Source organism: Pleurodeles waltl, chromosome 6 (assembly GCF_031143425.1).
Source record: "Pleurodeles waltl isolate 20211129_DDA chromosome 6, aPleWal1.hap1.20221129, whole genome shotgun sequence".
In the NCBI taxonomy this organism is placed as follows: domain Eukaryota; kingdom Metazoa; phylum Chordata; class Amphibia; order Caudata; family Salamandridae; genus Pleurodeles; species Pleurodeles waltl.
In genome coordinates this window covers 436,023,473-436,045,896 of record NC_090445.1, presented here as the reverse complement: position 1 = coordinate 436,045,896, position 22,424 = coordinate 436,023,473, and the positions used below count along the sequence as shown (strand labels likewise).

The window sequence follows — 22,424 nt, the reverse complement described above, 5'->3', positions numbered from 1 at the left end:
GCCTTTCAGTAAACAAGAAGAGAGAACATAGAGTGCCAATAACACAGGTTTTATTTATTATACCAACATGAAGGAAAATATTCAAGGGCATTATTGGCCAATATGCTGCATTCAAATCAATAACAATGAAAACTGGCACTGTGCCTTTAAGGTCTTCAGGACCTCCTGTATCCCATCATGCCTCAGAGGTGAGAGTGAGGTGACAGTTGAGTGGCAGTTAGGGCATTTCTTTTTTCAGGCTCCTTCAGTAGGATCCCTGAGCATTAGCTCTTCACTTTTCTTGACTTTTTGTCAGAAAAGTTAATTTCATCTTCAAAAATTTGACTGTTACTCAATGTTTTTGAGTTCCCTGTGTACTTTTCACAAAAAATCCTGACTGAAAATATTTTTCCAGTCATATAGAATGCAAGCTTTATTCAACAAATGTCCTTCCTGTGGCAAGAAAATGGCACTCTCTGACCCACACTGTGTGTAGTGTTCTTGCCTTCTTTGCACTGTCATGACACCTGCTATCACTGTGAAAAAATTTCAAGAAGGACTTTCAAAGAGCGAGAGAAGAGCAGACTGCATGTCATGCAGGAGAGAGAAAAGGTAAAACCTTTGTGTGGCTTTGGGGGTTTTAAAACCTCTTTGACAGAGCCCTCCTCTCATCACTACAGAAGGAGAACAGATAAATCTGCTCAAAACATCACTCTCCGCCATCGTCGACAAGCGGAGCATCAGCAGCAAGAGAAATAGAGGTATGTTCCCCTTCAGTGTCGACATCGATGGCCCCTGTGCCACATGAGTTGACGGCAAAGACACTGACGATGGAAAAGTCGCCGTCGAGACACTTTTCAAAGTCGACAAGGCACCACTGACATCAAGACACCTCTCCGAGTCAGGACACACTCTATTGAGGCATACGGCATTACAAGAAAGCTAGATATCACATCAAGTAACTCCCTGATCGATGCTGAGCCACTCAATGCCACACAGGCGTTCGACGTCGAAACTGGCCCCCACATCCAATACACCAACATCGAACAAAAAAGGTTATTGATGTTGAGACTCCTCAATCGCAACAAAGGCAAGTTCAACAAAGTACCAGGCTCTGATTCCCCCCGCCAGACGTACTCTCCAAGCAGAGGTATCATGTATCCACCTTCACCTCCACGTACTCCCTTTTGGGAGGTTTTCTGCTATGCCACTTCAACCTCGACCTCAGAGTCAAAAATTGATGCCTCAAGATCTCTGACTACACAAATCAGGCGATCAAGAGGGAGATCTCATTGACGCAGCACAAGAGCTAAATCTCCTCATAGATCACCCACCAGATCTAGAAAGACTCAATGATCCAGATCTTGCAGAAGACAAAGGACCGCTTCATGGTCCACAACATCACGCACTTCAATTAAGGATATTTTACTGACAATGTTTAACTCCCCACCGGCAAGAGTCTCCCCGGTTGATGACCTCATTACGTTTAATGATGTCCTAGTTAAAGGAGCAGTGAAACTGAATATTGACATTGCAACTCCTCCTGCATGGTCTTCAATCATTTTAAAAATGCTTCACCAGAGAATGACTCCTAGACCTTTACTTCCTCTGGTCCCTGGCCTTAAAGAACCGATGATGCAGACTTCGCGCATCCTCAAAAAATACAAAGAGGCCGATGAGGACCCTTTGTCTCTTTGATCTGATCCTCCTCCAGATTCGGTATTAGTTGCAGCTGCAAGGAAGAATCAACCTTCAATGTCATCTTCCAATGTACCTCCAGACAAAGACAGCAGACATACAGACTCTGCAAAAAGAGTTGTAACACCTCTGCAACGTACATGATGGTTGTCAGTGCCTTAGGCTTATCAGGGTGATACGATAGAGCCATCTGGGACTCCGTATCTAGATTAACTGAAAGCCTACCTAAGGAGGACAGACACGATTTTCAAGAAGTCCTTGAAGAGGGTGGTCTGGTAGCAAACCAAATCATCAGTGCGGCTGCAGATGCATGAGGCCTAGCGGCACATGGTTACGTGCATGGAATTTGCACAAGACACGCATCACAGATGCAAATTCAAGCCATATGACCACAGGCCTTACCAGCAGAGGGTCCAAACGCCTCTCTGGTTGCATCATTCACAGCATTCCAGGTCACACTATCAACCTCGCAGACAAGGAAAAGGGAACTCCGCGTTAATCGACTTTCGATGCTAAAGCTCAGCCAAAACAATGAGCTATTGCTTCCCCCATCTCTGTATCCCGCTCGGATGGGGGGAGCATCACAAAACATCTAAACGAGTGGAGAAAAATAACAAACGACTAATAGGTATTGAACATTTCTATTCCATCAGGTTCAAAAGCCCTCCTCCCTTTATTCCTCCCAAAACAGCATTGCCTCATCTGCAGAACCTGTTGCAAACCAAAGTAAACACACTACTCCAAAAAGAAGCCATAGAAGCGGTTCCACTTCCTCAACGTGGAAAAGGGATATATTCAGACTACTTTCTGTTTCCGAAAAAAGGACCAACTCTAGAGTACAGGCCAATCCTGGATTTAAGAATCTTGAACAAATACATCCTCAAAGAAAGATTCAGGATGTTGACCCTTCACAGCATCTACCTGCAAATACATCAAAGGGACTGGATGTGCTCAATAAACCTTACAGGATGCATACTTCCACATCCCGATCAACAGGAAACATCAAACGTTTCTCCACTTCAAGATAGCATCCGAGCACTACCACTACAAAGTTTTGCTGTTCAGCTCATATATGCTCCTCAGACATTCTATAAATGTATGGCAGCAGTAGCTGCACACTTGAGGAAACGGGGAATATTTGTCTTCCCATACCTGGACGATTGGCTAATCAAGAGTCACACTCTGTCAAGAACGCAGCAACACTCCCAGGACTGCATAGAGGTCCTTCAAGGCCTGGGATTGAAAGTGAAAATCAGGAAATCCATAACAATACCTACTCAACAACTGCACTGCTGAGGAGCAACTCTAGATACAAACCTCGTAAGAGTGTATCCTTCAGAGGAGAGGGTATCCTCAAGCAACATGAAATGTTGCAACGTCCTCCAGACTCCTCGTCCGACTGCCAGACAAATAGCTTTGTCACTGGGGTCAATGGCTTCCTGCATCTTCATACTTCCCAAAGCCAGGCTACACATGAGGCCCCTGCAGCAAACCCTGGAAGATCAATGGTCTCAGCATTCCAGCCTTTGGGAACACAAACTGGTTCTATCACAAGAAGCCAGACAATCGCTAAAATGGTGGATGCAACAAGGCCACTTTCTAATAGTGTTGTACAGCTATTTTAGCCATGTTTTGGACATGTTGTTTTAAATTATCAAGGCCTGCCACTGTGCACTTTAACCCTGTTACATTTTATTGAGCATTGTTGGTTTTTCTAGCAATATTAGCGGTATCTCATTGTACTTTCGCCTAGGAAAGCATTACTTTCTTAGTAGGGCATTTATTTCACTTTGTGCTTTCTCCAAGGCTACAGTCAGATAGGGTTGCTGACAAACCTGGTATGCTGTGTCTCCAACATTCACATAAAACACACACTCAGATGTGGGGACTATTTCTTAGAATGTCAGCTGTTTTATTATAAAAACATAATTTTGTCCCAGACATGTTAGAGGGAGATTCCAGCCAGATGACTATGACTGCACGCTGACTGCTTCGCTGCAGCTACTTGCCTAGATGGCCGGACCCCTGATCCAAATGGGAATGGAGTCTCTCTAGACCACAGGCTTCTTACTTCAGATATGAGAGATGGTGTACCCCCAGAGAGGAGACCTGAAGGGCAGATTAGGCTATATTAGGCTCTGGGCTATATGTAATCTATGGTCTAGAGTGAAGGGCTATGGGCTATGGTGAAGCTATGTTCTAGGGCTATGGGCTTAGGTGGAGCTATGTTCTAGGGTGAAGGGCTGTGGTGAAGCTATGTTCTAGGGTGAAGGAATATGGATTATGTTCTAGGTTGAAGGGCTATGGTGAAGATATGTTCTTGGCTGAAGGGCTATGGGCATTTGATCTAAGGTGAAGGGCTATGATAAAGCTATATTCAAGGGTTACGTTTTATGGGCTATGGTGAAGCTATGTTTTAGGGTGAAGGGCAGCAGGCTATGATGAAGCTATGTTCTAGGGACAGCTAGGTTATTTCTAAAGCAACTCCCCTCACAGACAAACCTACCTCACTGATTACTAAATCCTTCACCAGGAGTGCATTTACCCCAGTGCTACAATTTCTTAAGCACTACAACACTTTAGGAGCTAGCTCCAATCCCTTCCCACATACCAATGTCAAGTCCAAAGTATCCTTTACATTTCTAAAATAATATCGTTTTTATCTTGTTTTCTCATTTTCACGTCATGTATTGTGGTTCTCTGTGTAAACTTCAGAATGCAGCATAAGCTCCCGGTGGTAAGTGTGTTGTGTTACGCCGGTACGTTGATTACATTGTCCAACTTAGTCACAGTGCTATATATGATCATTGTCAAAATGATAGTGCTCTAGTTTTCATTCTGGTAATTATTTAGTTTAAGATTCGAACAGTTCTGATCAGATTTACCAATTTATTAGATGACTCCTTGTGCATCAAGGTTAAAGTGAGACATGCTTTAGACAGATTCATCAACATGGTCACTATTTATTTCACACAAATTAGAATTGGAGCGACTGAAGGAATGTTTAATTAAGGTACACTGTCGCCAGAGTTTTCTATTTAATGAATGTCAGATTATAAAACACATTTTTGCACACTGCTCTTTAGAAGTGACATGCTTGGGGTGGGGTGTGTGACCAGTCAGTGCTTTATTTACACATCTGCCTATAGCTCTACTGTCAGATGCACGCTTTTTGCGTGATATGGAGCTTTACAAAACAAAAAAACTAATTCATCACACTTCAATAGAGCATTTAATTAATTAGTTATCCTGACATCCTGCAGCCTAAGAAAAGCACACTCTGTAGTCAGAACTAAGATTGGCCCTTTGGGCACTACACTGATCTATTAATTTCCCTGTCACTCAAAGGGTCAGAAATGCACACACAGCTTCAAACCTTTGGAATAATAGTCTCTCCACATCACAGGTCTACGATTTGTGCATTTTATAGACACTACATAAGTGGACTACAGTCCTCACAGCTCTACCCTAAGAGGGAAAAGCTCTGCAGGTCCAACCTAGGATGGCTTTATTTTCACACTTGCATATGAGTCAATAGTTAGATACACATTTTGTCTGAGGTTTGAGGACCAAAAGCCAGGATATACTGTCAATGGGTCTAGCCTAGAAGGGGGCTACTACAGAGCAGTAACCCACCTCTACGGTCTACCAAAGGACTCCTTAGCTTTACAGAAGGACTTGCGAGCACCCTGGAACATTGTGCCTCAGTCAGGCCCTTAAACCGAGATCAACCCTCACTTGAGAGTCCATTGGGTGTACTCTAGCGGGGGTTCATGTAGGCCATGGTTGTTATAGGGAATTAAGGGGTATGGAGAGGGTAAGATGAAACCCCCTGTTTTCTACTAGACAGGAGAGCAGGAGGGCACTTGCTGCTCGGCCCACTATCTCTTTGATGATGTTTGGTCCACAAACACCCCGAGGAGCTTGCGACAGCTAGACAGGCTCGGGCTGCACATTTTTCCCACTAGGTCTTTTCCCGGTGGGCTGCAGCCTGTGGAGGCCAGTTTTCAGGCAGGGTTTTGGGGGTTGAAATCAGGAAAGAGAGCGCAAGAAGGGAAGCAGCTGGTATGAACATTTCTGCCAGCACTGGTTTTGGTTCCCTTTCGGACCTGCACCTAGAGAGTGTTAGGGGCTTGAGGCACTGGACAGTATGGGGCAGCCCAACCAGTGCTTAATATGGTGGCTTTAGGAACTGTTGTTTGTAGGGATTAGTTAAAAAAAACTTTAAAAACCTCAGGTTTTCTGGCTCTCCTCTGTCTGAGCTATGGCTGAGGAGTCTGGACCACATATACATCTGCCTGCACCACATACACATCAGATCTAGCGCATCCATCGCCCCTGAGGTCCGGAACACAATCAACTGCTCCATCAACACTGCCAACTTCCTCCAAGACTGGAAACATGCCAAAATACGCCCTCTCCTGAAGAACCCTTCGGCCGACCCACCAGAACTAAAGGACTTCTGGCCCATCTTGCTGCTACCCTACCCCGCCAAAGCACTGGAGAAAGCAATCAACGCACAACTAGGGAATTTCATCAAGGCCAACAACTCCCTGGACATCTCCCAGTCCGGCTTCCACAGCAACCATGGAACGGAGACAGCCCTCCTGGCAGCCACCAACGACATCCGATTACTCCTAGACCACGGCCACACCGCAGTGCTCATACTCCTCGGCCTCTCAGTAGCATTCGACACAGCATCCCACAGCACTCTGCACACCAGACTCCATGACATAGGAATCTGCGGAAGAGCCCTGGAATGGATCCACTCCTTCCTCTCTGGGAGGACGCAGAGGGTCAGATGCCCACTCTACACTTCCAGAGCCACAGGAGTCAACTGCAGAGTCCCCCAAGGATCCTCACTGAGTCCCACACTGTTCAACATATACATGGCCCTTCTTGTTGCCATCATCAGAAGCCGTGGTATGAACATTGTGTCATATGCCGATGACACAGAACTCATCATTTCCCTCACCGAAGACCAGGACACGCCCAAAAGGAACTTCCACTCAGGAATGGAAGCCATCACCACCTGGATGAGAGAAAGCTGCCTCAAGCTCAACTCCGACAAGACTGAGCTCATCATCTTCAGAAACGCCACCTCAGCTTGGGACAACTCCTGGTGGCCCACATCCCTCAGCCCCTCCCTGCACGGACTGAGCACGCCCGCAACCTAGGAATCATCCTCGACTCCCCCCTATCCATGACCAGCCAGGTAAACTCAGTCGCCTCCTCCTGCTGGCAAACACTCCGCAAACTTCAGAAGGTCTTCAGATGGATCCCAGAAGACTGTCGCAGGACATTCATCCACAGCTTAGTCACTAGCAAGCTCGACTACGGCAATACTCTCTACACCAGCACCTCAACTAGAAACATCAAAATACTGCAACTCATACAGAACACCACCGCCAGACTCCTTCTGGACCTCCTTCGTCAAGAACACGTTTCCCAACACCTGAGGACCTTCCACTGGCTACCGGTCGAGAAGTAAATCACCTTCAAACTACTCACCCACATGTACAAGGCCATACACAACACAGGACCAGCCTATCTGAACCGCTGTGTATCCTTCCACACCCCAAGATCCCTCCACTCTGCCCAGATGGCCCTGGCCACCATGCCTCCCATCCACAAAACCACCGCCGGAGGACGATCCTTCACCTACATTGCAGCAAAAAGCTGGAACAACCTCCCCCTGCACCTCAGACAAAGCCCATCGTTCACCATCTTCAGGGTGAACTCAAGATGTGGCTCTTTGGATGAGGGCCCTCCCCTAACCTCCCAGCACCTTGAGACCCTTATGGGTGAGTAGCTGTGCTTTACAAAAATTGATTGATTGATTGATTGATTGTTAGGCCTTTGATTTAAATACAATATAACACAAAGCCTATCACATTCAATACGGGTTTTATTTAATACCCCAACATAATTGCAGAACAGTGAAAAGAGAATTCCACACTGAAAACTTACAAGTGCTTGGTACTTAAAGTTACTGAGGTAGGACTCAAAACCTTGTTAAACTGTGAGAGCATATCCTACTGAAAGTCCACCAGGTACGCCTCATAGAAACAAGGGGGGGGAGCTAGGAACTTCAGGGCTGCCACTATGTTGCCTTATCCAACTTGCATTCAATGTATTCATACACAATGCCAACACACTTGAATACATATTGGCAGACTTTGGGTTAACTTGGCACAAACAGTTTCTGCTGCTCAAGTTGCACCAAAATGTCAAGTAGAACCGACCAACTCGGGAAGTTCGATTTGGAGAAGAAATTGGGGCCTTTGGCAACGATATACACAGTTAACAGCCTCTTTCATTGTTTTCATGTGACAAGAGCCTCATTTAATTCTGAGTTACCAGCTAGTAATACTGTGAGACCAAGGGAATCAATAACTCAAAACTAGTCAGTCACCATCACGTGTATTTCTGGTGCTCTGGGGCATACACTCCATAGAGCCTTGTTGGTTTGTGCAACAGGAGAAAGTTCTAAGTCTGCAATCTGGAGAGCCACCAGTCAAACGTAAACAAATAATTTGCTGTTGAGACTCTACCAATCCAAGACACCCTTGTAGATTAATAGGGCTCCAGGGGCACATATATCCCAGACAACAGGTACATCTCTACCACAAGATCCAATAAAATCACTGCATTCGGCCCTCAATGTATCACCTTAAATAGTCTCAGGAACATCCAAGTGGCTCCAGATACCCTCACAGCCCACAGGATATCTAGGTCCCAAGCTGAACACTCAGAATGGGTGCTATGAGACAGAAAAAGGGACTTCTCAATGGAAAAAGGCCTCTCATCAGTGCAGAGTAGTAAACTTCCTATGGAGAGTCGTAACTCCAGAGATTTTCTGGTTGTCATCCTCTCTCAACCACTAAATCCAGCTGCTCCACTGTTGCTTGTCCTTTGCTCAGGTGGAGTTCATGGTCTCTAAGGGCAGCGCTGCAGCAGGCCTGAGAAGGTTACTGCCTCTGAGCGAGGCAGTAACAGTTCAGGTCATTTAGGTAGCTCTTCATCAGGAAGAACAGTTTTCTTGTGGGGAGGGGCATCAACAGAGCAACAAGCAGCTCTCACATCTTGGAAACACCTTGAACAAACATGATTTGGGACCTTGTTCTGTGATACTCTTTAAAGTGATCCACCAAGGGGTCTATCAAGTATTTCATTTTTTGGAGTGCTGGGCTGGGGTCCAGCTCCAATCAGAGTGGCTCTTTCAATATTTGGATTGGCGGGGGGCATTTTAGTGTGGTAAGAGGAGTTTTCTAGATTTTCCCTTGCAACTGCCTCAATGGAACTGGTTCAGACTGGGCCTAGGTGTTGATTTCAGCTGTCTATGCAGAAAAACAAATATTGGGAAATGACACAAGTCCAAAGAGGTAACCAGAGAAACATGAGAAGTCACCTACAACAGTGTCTCTTCGGGGAGGGTAGAGGCCAATCTAACCATAGCACTGGGCAAATAATTGAAGGGAACATATAGATAGAAGCAACCATCTCAACCACAGATCTTTGGTATGCAAGCATCTTAAAGCTTTTTAGTAAGGGTGACCACACAAGATGCTGTTCGTGGGGGTCCATTGCCCTCACTGTGGGAAATACAAAAAAAATGACAATTCTGCTGCCCCCAGTAAGATAGGCAGTGAAAGGCAGTGCATCCTGCCTGGTGGCATACATGAGTTGGCACCTGGGTGGTAAAAAAACAAATGCAAATGGGTGACCTTATTTGGAAAAGAAAAGGTTGTAGGATGGATAATCTGCAACAAATAGACTTAGTACTGCATTACTACACAGTGTGACAAGACTTTTCTCCAGGTGTGGGTGGCTACAAGAAGTGCCATGCAATAACCAAGCCTGTGATTGCATGGTATTCCTACTGACCCAAGACTCTAAGTTTATCTTCTTTATTCAGGAGTTTTATTAAGCGCTACAAAATTGCTTTATGGCCATCTTGCAGTACTTGGACATTTCAGCAAAAAAAAAGCTTTCTGTGAACCCCACAGTTTAGAGTGGTATATGCAAGTGAGGGTCCCCTTGATCATCTCCAGTGATGATGTGGTCATCACAGTCCCCTTTTCCAGGGGCTATGGGTGAACACAATCAGACGATAATGGTTTAAGGCCAGCTTGAAAAATGTTGTTTTTTAGAACTCTTTTGAAGGCTTTTAGTGAAGCTGGTTTCTCAAATGAGAGCTGACATTGTTCCAGAGTTACGAGCCCTGCATTCTGATGACTTGTCCTCCATACTAGAGGGGCTGAGTGTGGGACGAGTGAATTGGTTTGCCGTCTTAGATATGAGATTACGACTCAGTATTAACTGGAGGAAGAGCAAACCTATGTAAACATCCCAGCAAAGTACCTCTATGGGTTTTCAAAATTGTATATAACATCTTTCCTTTAATCTTTTAGTACAATGGGAGTCAGTTGTATGTGGTCCGATATCTCAAGGGAAAGCTGGAAAAGGCAGTATGACTATTTGATTTTGTTGTCTGAATGTATTGAAATCTTGGTTATACTGTAATAATGGAACCAATTAAGAACAGGAGCTCTGGTCAGCCCCATACGGTGCTTCAGTGGGAGCAGCTGAAGTATCCTTCTTAATATCATGAGTTGATGGCTCATGTTTCTGCAATTTGGTGTGTGAATAAGAGCTCTGCGGCAAAAATGTTTTACTTTCTGAGCTGGTGTATGGGTTTTTCCATGTCTAAGTGCCACAGGAAGAGCACCAGGCAGCAGGGCAACAAGCAGGAGAGCAGTCCTTCAGCAAAACAGTCCAGATGAGTCCTTTGGGCAGACAGGAAGGCTCTCTGACAAGAGTCTAGCTGTAGGTCCAGAAGTGTCTGCTTTAGCAGGGTCAGAGACCTAGTTCATATACCCATAAATGCCTTTGAAGTGGGGGGAATTTCAAATAGTGGTTTTGAAGTGCACAAGCTCCCCTTTCAATCTAGTCCTGTCTGCCAGGATCCCTGTGGGAGTTATCAGTCCTTTGTGTGAGGTCAGGCCACTGGCCTTTGAAGTGTAAGAGAGAGAGCCCTTCCTGCCCTGGGAGACCCATTCAGTATGCAGATGAATGCAGATGTGACTGAGTGTCCTGAGTTTATGATTGTCTGGGTGGAATGTACAAGAGGAGCTGTCAACCAGAACAGACCAGACGTGGATTGGAGACAGGGCTCTAAGCCACAGATAGCACTAAGTGTAAAGAAATGCCCACTTTCTAAAAGTGGCATTTCTAAAATAGTAATATGAAATCCAACTTCACAAGTAAGCAGGATTCTGTATTACCATTCTGGCAACACTACACATTACAGGGCTACTCCTTCCAGATCAGGATCTACCACTTAAAATTATATGACTGCAGTTCTAATGTTAGTCTATGAGAGGAGCAGGCCTCACAGTGGTGGAAAATTAATTGGTGAGTTTTTCCCTACTAGGACATGTAAAACACGTAAGTACATGTTCTGCCTTTTACTTACATAGCACCCTGCCCATTACCTAGGGCCTATCTTAGAGGTGACATGTGTGACCAAAGGGGGAGTTTAAGGCTTGGCAAGTAGTTTTAAATGCCATGTCGAAGTGGCACTGAAACTGCACACACAGGCCTCGCAGTGGCAGGCCTAAGACATGGTTAAGGAGCTACTTATGTGGATTGCACAATCAGTGCTGCAGGCCCACTAATAGAATTTAATTTATAGGCCCTGGGCACAGGTATTGCAGTTTACTAGGGACCTACAGATCAATTAACTATGCCAATTGGGTAGGAACAAATGTTACCATGTTTAGGGGAGACACTGTATGCACTTTAGCACTGGCCAGCAGTTGTGGTGTGGGCAGAGTCATAAAACCAGCAAAAACAGGGTCAGAAAAATGGAGGGAGGCAGGCAAAAAGTTGGGGCTGACAACCCTAAGGCTGTCAGGTCTAACAGTGGGCAAGGGCCAGAATTCTGCATAATTCTTGGTGCTGTAGGCCGGTCTGTTCAGCTTGCTGTGGCCAACTGTAGTCAGACTTTTTCTGTGGAAAGCGGTGAGGGGGGTCTGCCATCCTCATGAAGGTGTATAACAATCTTTGCAACTTCAGAAAGACTGGAATATATTTTACTTTACCACTTCCCCGTGAAAATCATAAACGTTCCCCAAAAAATATTGTATTCAGATCCTCAATGAACTGTAACCAAAGAGTTCTACATAGGATAAACAAAAAATATTTAGTGGCCTTCTGCAGTGTAATGCTATTATGCATTGAAAAGTCCTGCAAAAAGCACACTTGTAAAGTAAAATTCTGCATATATTTCCAGTTTGGCAGGAATCGATTAGAGTGAAAATTATCTTGCCATGTGGAGGAAAGTATATTGCAATGTAGAAAAAGTCTTTGCTTGGGATAATGTAGGCTGGGAAGGTGGCTATCCAAGAACTTCACCTATCAAAAAAACAAGCATCCGGTCTACGTGGTATTTTATGCCAGAAACCGTGAACGGCTCAGTCAGGAGGTTTGAAGCCTTGATTTTCTTAACCGTTTTCAAAACCTCTGTACATTTTGTTTTGAATGTGGAGAAGGCCATTTACATAATTAGCAGTACTCTGAGGATGTAAGTGGATGTTTCAGAGTTTATATGGGCACCTACTCTGATCTCAATTTTGTCAGTAAAAAGATATTTGGAGGTGTGCCGACTCGTGTGGCAACAGTTTGCTGGCCTGGTTAGTTGCTTCAACAATTCGATCTGCAAAGCAGGCCTTTTTGGCTTTTTGTGTCATGTGTGGTACTCCACCAAATGGATCTTGTAAAGGGGACTTCTTAGTGGTTCATTGAGTCTTTCTCCAGCAGCGATTTCAGTTGCACCAATCTGTACATACATTTGCCTAATCTAGGTGAAACTGCCTGTCACCTGGTTTCAGTTTACATTATCAGGGCAACCAAATAAAGAGTTCTGGTACTATTCTGGTAGGTCTCATGGCAAAGCTGACACCTTCTCCAAATCTAATGGGTAAATCCTTCTAAGTTCAGAAGATCCTGCTTGATAGCGAGTTATAATGTTGGTATAACCGCTACAGACTGTTTGATCAACAAGTGATCAGGATGAAGGTACGACTGACACTTCCAAAATTTTCTGTCTAAGTGAAAAAATGAGGTCCAATGAGTTACCAGATTTGAGTGACAAAGAGGAACGTAGGTTTGTGAAGTCGACTGGAACAAGAGATATCACCTACTTTGAAGGCAGTCTGGTTTACGTATGTCCATTCAGAGGCTGAAGCCCTTCATCCCCTTAATACTTTGCAAAGATGACTTTTCAAAAGTTACCTTTGTCCTGCCTGAAGTCCCTGGATGTTAAATCTGCATTTTGCTCTCCCACTTCTGCCGGTCAGTAATTATCATTTGAATAGGCGTGAATGACTACTCCCAAGAACAAATAGGCTGACCTGAATAGACAGAGACGGCCTTTTTAAACCTGACAAAATATGCAGGGGTGCTGTGAGGATCCTTTTTGACATTAAAGTGTCAAATTCTGCTTGAATCACACATTCCGCTTAACAGGTCTGCTGGGGATTTTGATATGACACTTGGGACACATTTCAAAGTGGCCTCCCTGGTAACAGGCACATTTTAGCAAGCAAATGGGTAGTTCCCTTTTTTGTCCCCCAGCCAGTCAGGCCCTAATCACAGTGGGTCTCTTTTTGACATCACTGATTTAAAGCCTATTTGATGGGTCTGCAGGGTTTACATATAACATTTGGGATGCACTTCAAAGGGCAAAGGCAGGATGCCTAAACAATTTTTGTGTATCCAATGTCTGGTTGCTGGAAACTCTGCTATTTTTCTACCAGACTGCTGTCTCTGTGGTTGTTGTAGGTACGGGGACCTCCTCAAACTATATTTTGGTGCTACATGTTGGAGGACACTAGGATTATCAAAGTACATACCTTAGGCACACATCCAGCCCCGGAAACCTATACACTTTTGGTTAGGGTGTCCAGAGGTGCCATTCTCACCCACTAGCTTGTGCCAGGCATATATACGGTATCTCCAAGCACACCCTTCAGAACAAGGGCTGAACCTGCCATCTGAGACCTGGGAGCAGCCTAGAAGACTAAACCTGCTGTTCCTCTTGTACCCAGGACAAAGAAGTGGACTCCAAAGTTCAAAAGGTTGACCTCCTGCTCAAGCTACAAGATAAAACAAGCTCAAATAGGCCATACCTGCAACTGCCCAGTTGATTAGTGGCAACTGGACCTGAACTGGATTCTACCGGACACCATTTTTGTCTCTCAGTGCCTCCCCTAGGGTCCGAGGGGACTTGTAAGTGTACTCCTATGGTGGATTGGAGGGTAAAGAACTAAAATCAGAAGGTAAAATATTTTTCCCAGGACGAACATGGCTGGTGGATCTGACCTGGCTTCATTGCATCAAATTACTCCTAGGTCCTGTTCTACTGTGATCATTAACTGTCATCAGCACTTTATGCTCCCTGGTGCTGTGTCCACTAACATTTAAAGAATCATAAATCTGGTTTGCCTTATTGGAGTTTTGTAATCTTAGTGTCATTTTGTTCATTACATTTTATTCAATTTTTCTAATTCATGGTGAGATTTTTTTATTTTTTGCATTTCGACTTTATTACTGTTTTAGTATTGCATTAATACTTTAAACATTGCCTCTAAATTAAACATGTCTGCTGTGTGCTGTACTAACTTGGCACAGGAATTAATTTCCATTATTTTATGTGGATGGTAATGCAGAATGAAGGTCTGAAGTGAGATTAATTTGGTCTAGTGGGATTATACAGCAGTGGAGCACCAGATTATGCAGCATGGTTGACTAAATTATATGGAAAGAAGAGGTAAATTATGCAACAATGCAGCACATTTATGATAGTATAAATTCCTTAGTTTGTCCTTTTTACACAGGTTAAAACTGTCTGAGCAAAGGTTTCACGTCGTTTCACGTCATCAGTCCCAGTTTAACACCCAAATACAGCAATAAGCAACAGAAAGGGGGCCAGTAAGCCTTTGTAAAGGGCCTTCCGTTGAGTGGCACACATCTTGTTTCCCTTTTAGCAACTTTTGATCCGTTTGATCTGGGCACCATTTTGTGTTAAAACGTGCAGATTGTGGATTAGGTAGCAAATGTGCAAATCCACAATAATGAAAAATGGCACAACTGCAAAATTGGATAATTCCATTAGCCCTGTTTATCACTGCCACTCACAGCAGAAAAGTGAATGTAATTCAAAACTTTAAACGCTCCTATGAAAACTGTAAAAACTAGCAGCCATTATTAGACTTTCTTTTCTGCTTACTGGTCTTCTTGTTTGCCCACGATATTGTTTGACTAAAAGAAATAAAAAAATAATTGTGAAAACGCTCAAATTAGGGAAATGCTGCGCATGCTTTCTGTCAAAAATAGAGATTTGTCAAGGCGTTTGGTGGAAGGTTCCTTCATTTCAATCAATCTTATTTTAGGAGCGGTAGTAGTTTTACGGCCAGCGTACATGAGGCCCCAGAACTCAGCGGCCTTTCAGAGGCCAGTCTGTTTCTAAAAACCGGTGTTCTTCGTAGGCCAGTCCACCTCCAGGCAGCAGCCGGCAGCCCTGTGCGTCAGTCAGCATCTACATGGCAAGCAGCGCGAGCTGCCTGGTCTTGGGAGCCCAGAGCCTGCATTTACAAATGAGAAGTGAGTGGGGATGAATGGCAGCACCGCCTCCCCCGCCCCTCGCTCTCTCCCCGGCACAAGGACGGAGAACGGAGCGCATCCATAGACACACGGAGAGGCGCACCGGCGCTGGAAGGAACGGGGAACTCTGTTCGAGGGCTCCAGGTGAACGACCGAGGAGGCACCGGTCATCGGAGGCTGTACCTGTCAGAAGGAACAGTGTAGCATGCAGATTAGAATACTGCTTTCAAGTTAGGTAGCTCCAGGCTGGCGTCCGCCATCCACCGCAGCCAGGCGCATCGGGATCCAGACGGTCTGTCCTGGAACGCTCGACACAAGCACGAGATCGCCCAGAAGCCCCAAATAATCCGAGAGGAACAGGCTGCACGCGATCCATCCGGTCAGAGGCCCCAGGGGGATCTGGTTCGGTGCTTCCGGTCAGGATTCTGTAACCCTAGACCGTGCACTCACAATTGTTCTGGAAACCTACAGTGTAGAGCCTTGACTGCACATACCCCATACGCCATGGAATATTGTGATCGAGAGTATTCACCACGCACAGGGTTCTAAAACTGTTTAATGTAGCAGCTTCAGTGCCCGCGCTCAGTCTCCAGCCATCACTAAGCGCGCACAGGCGCGCAGAGTCGTTAACCCTGAAATCTGGAACCCTCCGGCGCACAGCTCTGTCCAGAACCCTCACTGCGCGCACATAGCGCGCTCCGGCCCCTCGTGGACTAGTTATTTCGCCAAATCCTGCATCTAGAACCTTTCCTCAGCTCGCCATAGTCTGAAACCGAGCGCTACAGAGCCTCTCCGGGCGCGACCACGGTCAGCGCCCCACTGGACAGTGGCGGGGCCGAGCCCACGGTCGCCCACCAGGCCGTACGCATGACCTCATCCCGGTGTGGGGCCCGGGGCGGGCTCTAGAGGCGCCCGAGATACCGCATACTGTGTCAGTGTCTGTGGGCTGTGCCAGAGCCGCCGCCAGTGGCGCGCACGGACCGGTCTGGAGCCCGGGCCACCCAGAGCGGAGCCACCGGCACCTGTCACCGAGCCGTGGCAGCGGCGCAGGGTAAGTCAGCGCCTTCTTCCGGCCGGGCAGGGGTGCAGCTGGGGGGCGCAGGAGATTGAAAACGGTTTTTGTATACTCCGAAGCCTTTGGTCTGTTTGGACAACTGTTGCTGTAGTGCTGCGAGGCACCTGTGCGTTCTGCTTTTATTCTACCCGTAGCCTTCAAATGTGTTTTCAGTACATTATACCGCGTGTTATGTCGTCAAGAGTCCAGTCAATATACCAAACATCAGATTGTCGCTGGAGCTCTCTCAGATGTGTCACTCTCGGGGGTCTCTCTCGGGGGCCTCTGTGTCTGCATCTCTCCTTCGAGCCATCTCTCTTACGCAGTGTGCCATCTACATTCAGAATGGCTTCCTTCCTCTCCCTGTCTTTCTCCTCATGTGTGTTTATCAATACTCTTCTTGTCTCCCCCCTTCTCTTCTCCTCGGTGTTTTTGTATTCTGTGTGTCTCCTTCCGGTCCTTCTTGCCCCCTCTGTGTGTTTCCACGGTCTCCCTCCCCGTGTACGTGTCTGTATTTTGCAGGGTTCCGGTCACTGCCTCTGTGAGCTAGTCTCCCCCTGCCCTCCGTGTATATGTTACTACCCTACAGGTCTTACAGTTCACCTCAGTGCTTCCCCTGTTTGTGCATCCTTCTGTCAGGCGTGTCTCCCTACTCCTCGTCTCTTACATAGGGTCATACGGTGCAAGTCTCACTCCTACACACGGCTACTATTTAAACTGTGTTTAGTGTGTCTGTGCCACCGTGACATGCATCCTGCTTGCTTCTCCTCGCCTCCCAGGTATATCTGTATTCTGCATGTCTCCCTTCTTCTGGCTCTCCCTGTGTGTGCACTGTTACTTCTGTCTCGCTCGGTGTGCATGTGTCCTCCGTGCATGCCGTCTCTCATTCTCGGCTGTGATATGAATGTCTACCCCCTTGTATGTCCGTGTATGCTGCACGCGCCTCTCGCTCTCTCCCAGTGTCTCCCCTCTGTGTACACTCCTCTGCCCCGCATGTCTCCATCCTTCACTGCTCATGTTCTCATCCTGCACGGCACACTCCTTCCCACTGCTTGGTTTTTGTTTTACATCCAGCATCCCCTGCTCCTCCTGTGTATGTACCTGTAGCCTGCGTGCTTCTGCCCATGCCCTGTGCCTGGTAATACTCAGCACTTCTCCCTCCCTGTGTGTACACACCTCTGGGACCTCCCCCCTCCTACTCACTCAGTGTGCATGTGTCGTGCACCCCTGCCTTCTTCTCTCATGCTCTCCGCGTGTGTTCTGCACGTCTCACTCCTCGTGTGTTTGCTGTTTTGCTACATTGCACAGGCCTCGGCCTCCTCTCCCAGTTGTGTGTATGCGCAGAATGTTCCTCCCGACCCGCGGCATCCGTCCGTACTGCGATGTGAATGTCTCGCTCATGATCTCCCCGTTTCTGCTCTGTACCCCTCGCCCTCCCCGTCTGTGTTTTCTGGTCTCCATGCTTCTCTGGTTGTCTCTAGCCCAGTGTATTTATCTGTATTCTCCATGCCTCCATTCTGCGCAGCTCCCTGCATTAGTCATGGCTCCCTCTTCGTCCTACAGGTTGCTAACAGAACCCCCGAGGCCTCTCTCCTTCCCTCGAGGCCTCTCTCCTTCCCCCCGAGCCACGTGTCCCCTCTCCATTTCCCCCGAGCTACTCCTTTCTCTCTGTGGGTCTCCCACTCGTCAGGTCTCCAGCTTCTTCTGCCCCCTCTTTGTACGTCCAGCGGCGTAACAAAGGCCCCGCGGTGCGGTATTACTTGTGTGTGCCCCCTCGTCCCTCTCTCTGCCGGGCTGTTTCTCCAGGTGCAGGTTCTGGGTGGGAATGCTGGGCAGTACTAGGGTCGATATAGCGCTGCGAAGCTATACTTACGGCAATACAGCCCTATACAAGACTTTAACAACAAAACCGTGCCTTCCCTCCTCCCTGTCCTGGGCTCTGGATACTCTTCCTTACAGAGGTCAGAAAAGGCTCGATGTGTTTTTCACAAGGAGGAGAACCTGGCTGGTCATGGGTCAGTTTAGTTCGCCCTAAGGCACTGGAATCTTCACCGCCATGCGTTTGGTAGTTGAATTATAATGGATGACATTTTTGTTCGGTGAGCCAGCCTGGTTGGACAGAGGTATACATGCATAATTTCAAGGGCCAATATTTTGGAAATCAGTTGTTGCAGTCCAATTTTATTTCGTTAGCTGGTCCTTCCAGACATAAGGCAGAAAGGAACAAATGAACCTGGAAACATCAAAAAGCTACAGAAACCTCTTGTCCAAGGTCTTGTCCTGCTGAAAGCATTTGGGCTTTGTGCTCTTCATCAGGAGGAGGCAATTCAAGGGCTGTAGGTGTCTTCAGACATCTTCACAGCCCACCAAGGACATCTGAGGCCCAAGCGCCACAACCAGCGGGAATGAAGGGGTACTGAGGCTGTGGTAGGGGGATGCTGGCTACCTAAGGGAAAGGGAAGGCTGGCCGTGGACAGGCTTCATGTAGCTCCAAGATCATGAAGCACCAGCACAAATCTTGCAGGCCCAAATTTTAAGTCAGCCACCTCACACTACTTGCCACATGGGCAGAGTGGGTTTTGGTTTTAGCGGGAGCTGGCTAGGGATTCAACTACAATCAGATTGACTCGTCCTTTAAATCCTGTCTGACCAACCCGTACAGGGTAAGAACTATGAGTTTTTCCATGAAGGTTTAACAGGGGAAGAAGTCTGTGTTGGAACTGGATGTCGATTTCAGCTTCCAAGCCAGACATGTGAGAAACAAATCCTTGTAAGGAGTTACCACGAAAAGCAAGATAAAGTGATAGACTTTGGAATAAGAGCACAAACGAAACAACTCTTCCTGAGGAGTGTGAGGGAGACATTGTGCACCAGAGACCCTCCAGTGAGGAGGTCTTGCCAGGAAGACGAGGCAAAGACGAGCAAAAGCGCAGCAACCTGGCCCATGCTGTCATACTTTAGAAAATGGAAATTGGCTTAAACACTCTCTCAATCAAAGATGGGGAAAAGGTCATATACCCTGTTTCAGGGGTAGGGGGAGGGGGCAATCAATAGACCTCGCTCCAGGGTGACATGAGGTGTATACTTTATACTTTGTTTTCTATCCAGACCGCCATCAAGCAGCCAGTTATCTGTCAAGGAGACAGAAAATAGGCCCAGACACCAAACCAAAGTGCTCACTGGTATCCAATCAAATAGCTAAAAAGTGTACACATTAAGGCAAATGTTTTGAACTTGTAAACACACCATATGCCTCCTTTGCACCGTATGAGATACCGCACGCATTTGTGTTTGCTGAAGGCAATGTCTGTGGTAATATCTGGGAACTCAAAAAAGAAAAGAAAGGACCACCAGATCATAAACAGGGCCACAAACAGATGCGACACCAGCTCACACAGTGGCCTCTCAGACAAGCTGTTCTGGCACTGCCTGGTTGCCCTACAGGCCAGTCTGACCAGGTCCCTCTGCGGGTGAAAGGAGGCACCCTCTGGCTGCTTGTCGACGAGGCAGTGTCTGGCGTTCCCTTGTGGCACCTGAGAGCTGGCACGTGACTGGTTCAGGAGATTCGGAGATCAACTGGTGAGAAACTGAACAAACTGGAGCTAGGAACTTCCGGGAGAGGAGGAAAAAGTCCCATGGTGGGACTGCTGCTACTAAGAGCTCCAGATAGTGTCCTTGCAAGATCTGTATTTTGCATGCCTGCCTCCTCGTCCGTCTTTCGTTCTATAGCGTAGCCGCCTCTTCTTCGGTTCACACTCAACCCTAGTAGGCCTGGCAGTTGTATATTCATGTGCTCGGCCCCTCCTCCGCCAGTGTATCTGTCCACATCCTCGCTAGCCCCCTCGCTATGAGTCTCTGTGTTCTGCATATCTCAGGACTGTGCATAATGCATTTCTGACTCGCTACTGAGTAGGCTGCACAAGCGTCGAGAGATCCCCTCGGGGATGATGTGCGCGCTTTAGAAATGCAAATAATGTAACATAACTCCCATGTGTCGTCCGTTCTGCGTGTCCGTCCCTATCCTGGAAACCTGACTCACACTCACGGCGCCCTCCACACCTCGGTGCACCGAGATGTATTCTCAGTGTCTCCGTTTCCCATGCAGTAGTCTCCCTACAGGCGCATCATTAACATCTCCCTCCTTTGCGTACTGCCGTCCCGCCAAATTCCTATTATTCAGGTCCCTCTCATTCTCTCCCCTTCCTGCGTATTTCTATTGCCCCCACCCGCTCCCAAGGGCCTCCACTCCGTATACATATCTGTGTTCTCCATGTCCCTCGCCCAGTACCACGGCGCACATCATGCTCACCCCCGTGCATCGATCCGTCTCATTAACACTCCCCTCTCCCATCCCGGTAGTATATCGAGCCGTGCGTGCCCCCGCTTCCCTCCACGCGCCCCTCCCTGGGCAGCGGTCTGTATCTGCACGTCATCCTTCTCGTCTGAATGTCCAGTGGCAACGCAAACCGATGGCCGCTCCCTGCAAAGTATGAACAGGGCCCCCGAGTCCTCCACATCTCACAGGCATTCATTGAGCTTGGCCTGAATGGACCGCCCCTGAGGGGTTGGAGGGCCCCTGAAGGGGCGGAGGCCCTCCTGTGCCGCAGGGGGTGTAGGGGCTGCAGGAGCGTGTGTTATGCCACTGTACATGCCTCTTCCACCCTCGGGGTGGCTCTCGGTGTTATTTATCTGGGTGATGCCTATACAGTCCCACTCATGTTGTTTCCTCTCATCATGTCACACGGAACTTACACACAGGGTCACTTGAGTTATTCACTTTTGCGGGCGTGGCATTCTACACATAATTTTGGATTTACTGAATTTGCCACATAATCCATTATCTGCTGCATGATCTGCAGACTTCATCGAAAATAAAAATGCCTTTTCTTGCCGCATAACTTAGCATGCGTTTAGCTTGCTCCTGAAGGGCAAACACTCGTGTTCTTGGGTTTTGGAAATCTCATCCCACAAGTAAGGGACCTGTATAAACAGTGCAACTGAATGGAGACCGTCGGGCCTGTAGGTAACCTGTATATTCAGTGTGACTGAATGGTGATCTGTTGGGCCTGTATATAACCTGCATCCTCAGTGTAACCTAGTGTGCCAGGCAGTGCTCTCCGGTGATGGAGAGTGGTGCCAAGGCAGTGCCAGGATTTTTTTTTCAGTCTAACTCAGACTCTTCTCGCTGGAGGTGGAGGGCGTCTGTCTCGGCTGTCTGCTGAGGCTTTGCTAGGCTGTGCCCTCTGCAGTTTGCGTGCCCGGGCTGTGCCCCTTGTTTCCTGAAAAGGAGTGTGCTTGCTCGGTTTGCCAGATATGCTTGGTATGCCCACTAACAGGCTAAAACAACAACCGCCTGAAGTCTTATTGTGCAATGAGAGGTCTGCCCACAACCCCTGGCGCCTGAGAGCTGATCTTATTGAATATTTTAGGTTAGACGTTTTCCTGCTCACAGCGCCTTGACATACTTGTCCCTCCCACCTGAAAAACTTTAAGGAAAGATGGATCATAGAAAACTGGAGATGGGGTTGAAATAATCTTCGTGGGTTCCACAACCTAATGGGATACGAATGCTCGGTAGTTAACTATTCTTATTCTTGCATGCCACCTCCTAAATCACAGCCATCTATTTTCTCATCCTTGGTTGAGACCGTCCATTCTGTCGCTCCAGAATGAACATCTGGTGATTCTAGGAGATCCTAGTCTATGGGCTGATTACCCGGAGGGCGTGGCCATTAAAACTTTAAACATCCTAGCTACCTCAACCCTCTCTTACCGAATAACAAACCCACCCACTTGGATGTTCATTCACTTGAACACATCTTTTGTTCCTAACAACCTAATTCATGGTTAGGCCTCCATTCCGGTTGCCTGGACTGGTCGCTGTGATACTCCATTCAAGATCCTTGTGGATCCTGCACCTGGTGATTTTTACATTTGGAAACAGTAGCTGGGGCTTTACGCATTTCTAAATCATACACAAAAGCCAGTGAAAGAATGCAACGTGATCTGTTGCTCGGCAGCTTCA

The 22,424-nt window shown here is 47.1% G+C and overlaps 1 protein-coding gene across 2 annotated transcripts in view; it reads left to right on the top strand.

Annotated features, from left to right (window-relative positions):
• The window catches only part of LRRN2 (leucine rich repeat neuronal 2), a 378,579-nt gene that overhangs the window by 45,579 nt on the left and 310,576 nt on the right, over window positions 1–22,424 (top strand). Inside the window, exon 1 of one of the 2 annotated variants that reach the window (XM_069238512.1) lies at window positions 15,337–16,396. The exons of the other annotated variant lie outside the window; for it this stretch is intronic. The gene's annotated coding sequence lies outside the window, so the exon portion shown is untranslated. Of the gene's footprint in view, window positions 1–15,336; window positions 16,397–22,424 lie in introns of those variants that run through there. 2 annotated transcript variants of the gene reach the window in all.